The following is a 3,095-nucleotide window of genomic DNA, read 5'->3' as shown; positions in this document are numbered from 1 at the left end:
TATTTGGCTCTACACCACTGACACCAACCCCAAAAATAGAAATATGGTCCCTAGAAAGAGGCATCACGATTGACTTTGGTGAAAGGGGCCCTAAGAGAGATCTCCCCGGCCCTTCTCTGACAGCTAATCCGCGCTTGTAAACAAACGTTAAAAACCTGAAACATAATATTAAAGTGAAACAAGTAAAACGAAAGATTTTTAGACCAAAGTTATAAATTTTCTAAGAGATGTTACCTTCTTAGCTTCAGAATCTAGCTTATCTCCCACGTTAATCAGGCTATCAATAATGAACGTAGGGATTTTAATATTTGGCTATGAGGTTTTTTTGAGCAGACTTAAAGTGGAAAATAAAATTCTAAAGCCTGACTGTCCATTAGAAAGAAAAAAGCTGATTTTTGTCTAAATATTTGTACAGCTGGTTGGAAACAAGCCTTTCAAACAACCTTGAAACAGCAGGCAGCACAGAAATTGGCCGGAAATTCGTTTGGATGGACTTGTCTCTACCTTTAAATATTGGAGCAACTCTCGCAGATTTCCAAGGCTCGGAGAATTTACTAGTTTCCAAAGAAGTGTTGAATATCGCTAAGGGAGACTTTGCTACATAAGGGAATGCAAGTTTTAAAAAGAAACTTGAGACGTTATCATCAAAAAGTGTTTTGTATTTTTTGTCTCCCAACTGCATCTTTTAGCTCCTGTTTCCGGATAGGGAAAAACTTGAACCTCTTTTTCTGGACGTTAATTGTGTAGTCCCCCGATAGGAGAGTATTGGGATTATTATCAATTCCACTTGCTAGGTCCTTACCCACAGAGCAGAAAAATTGATTCATACTTTTAGCAACTTCTTTTTTGCCAAAAAATACTCTTTTCCTGTTATTTAAGACATTCTATGTTAGTACTAGGATGTTAGACTTCTGGGATTCTTTTATTCAAAAGCAGGTTTAATATTCTTCAAGATTCTTTCATTCTACCTTCCTGAGAGATAATTTTGTTCGAGAAACAGTTCCTTTTTAACTTGACATTGAGGTTGTTTACCTTATTGCGAATATGCATAAATGAATCCATTAGAATTTTCTGACTTCGCTTTAATTGCAGGTTTCTTCAAACTACCTCTAAATCGTGTTAGTTTTTCTAAGTTCTTCGTTAATCCAAGGGCAGAAGAGAAAGAGGAGAAGGGGGCGGGTGATTTTGGCAAAAGAAAAAAGGATTTTGGCTACACCTTTTCAAAATTCCATGCCATACACTAAACATTGAGCTCAATAAGAAAACAACACAATACACCATCTCTGAGTCTGCGACGCCATGACACAAACCGCAATAAATACAGTATCTGCATATATCATCAAGATTTATTAATTTCTTTGTAACGCAAACAAGGTCAACTTTTAATCAACGAAATTCAGATTTTCATTCTAATTCTTAAAGTATTTATTCTATTCTAAAGAAAGTTCACGACCAAGAAGGGGAAGAACAGTCTCTATCTACCATGAATTTAGTTATATACTATCGAGCAAAAGAATTCTATCATGGCGTCGCAAATTCCGAAATTTCCTATAGCTCTTACCTTCTGTAATGGAATGAAATACTAAAGCGTGAGTTAAACCCGTTTCCCGACATGAAAAATTTTCGTAACCGAGTTCTGTGCGCCATTACACCGGCATTGGGTCTTTGCAGCGGTTCGAAAATCGATACGGTGATTCAGAAATAATTGTGCACCAGGGCCTTTTCAACAAACTAACAAGGGGCAATTGCACACTAGCCCCAGTGATTTCCATTGTTTAAGAAATTGAATTTTGTCCACTTTATCATAAAAACAAAGGTTTATCTCCCCAGTTGATTTCCCTGCGAAAAGACTATGAGGTTGAAAAAATCTATTACTTCTTTTTTCATGCAAGGACTTTTAGCAAGTTATTTTTTACTCCTTAACCATTAAAGTTAAAAAATTTATTGGAAAAGTTTGGATCTAGCCCTGAATTGTCCTATCTGAAGATTCGCCTGCTTCACAAAACTCCCGGCACTTCTGGGTGCTGTTGATACAGTGAAGTCTCAAAAAGGACTGTGTCTGCTTCAAATCAAAGATGTTCAGTGTTTAAAACGTCAAATTCGAAATGTCTTTGGTCATACGTTCAATTCAACTTTATTCTATCTGCATTCTCTAATCAATTCGGGCTGCATAAAAGTCTCAAAATCAAAGAGAATGAAGAATGACTGTCTAAATCTTTCGAGTTTTGTCTGCTTTCTGGTCATTTTCCCAGCAACAGAAACTCTAAATAGGTAAAGCATCTATGAATAATATGCTATCCACTTCAGAATTTTTCTCACATTTTTACCAAATGTTCGCTATTTTGACCAATGCAACAACTTCTGTTTTACCTGTTAAGAGGACAAAGCTAGTCTATGTGATAGTATAGAAGACTACTTGTCTAAATGTGAATACCTGAAAATTTTTGATCATGTTGGTGCAATTTTTGTCAATGTGATAGCAAAGAACATTTCTTTGCTTAGATTTTTGTAGTACAAGGCAGAGGACGAATCTTCTCCGTCTGATATTACAAAACAGTTCTATCCTTGGTGTAAACACAGGACATTCTTTGTCTAAGGTGAAGCAGAGGACGCTCCTTGATTGTGTGATTGTAAAGAACAATTCTTGTTTTAGTGTAAATACAGGACAATTTTTGGTCTGTTTGCTTCCGTTTAGGTGCTCCTGGTAAGCAAATTTGATGCTCTCTTCGTTTGCAAGTTCTTGAATAGCTACTAAATATAAAAACAGGGCAAGCTTTGTTTGGTAAAAAACCGAAGACTTTATACAGAACAACTTTGTTCAGGCAAAAACGATGAAATTTTTAGTCTGAATAAAAACATGTGGCATTTCTTCGAGAGGTGAAAACACAGGACACTTTATGACAAAGTGTAAGTTTCTTAATTTTATCTTGATATTCTGTGTTAAAACACAGGTTGATATTCTTGTGTAGCGACAATACAGAATTATTGTGTTATCAACAATAGAGAGCCATTTTGTCCCTGTGAAAACTCTTGTTTTTTGTCCCTGTGAAAACTCTCTTTTGTCGCAGAAACAATTATATAAAAGAATAAATCAA

This window comes from Rhopilema esculentum, chromosome 16 (assembly GCF_057945365.1).
Source record: "Rhopilema esculentum isolate cy_ngs chromosome 16, ASM5794536v1, whole genome shotgun sequence".
NCBI lineage: Eukaryota > Metazoa > Cnidaria > Scyphozoa > Rhizostomeae > Rhizostomatidae > Rhopilema > Rhopilema esculentum.
This window is presented reverse-complemented; position numbering follows the sequence as displayed.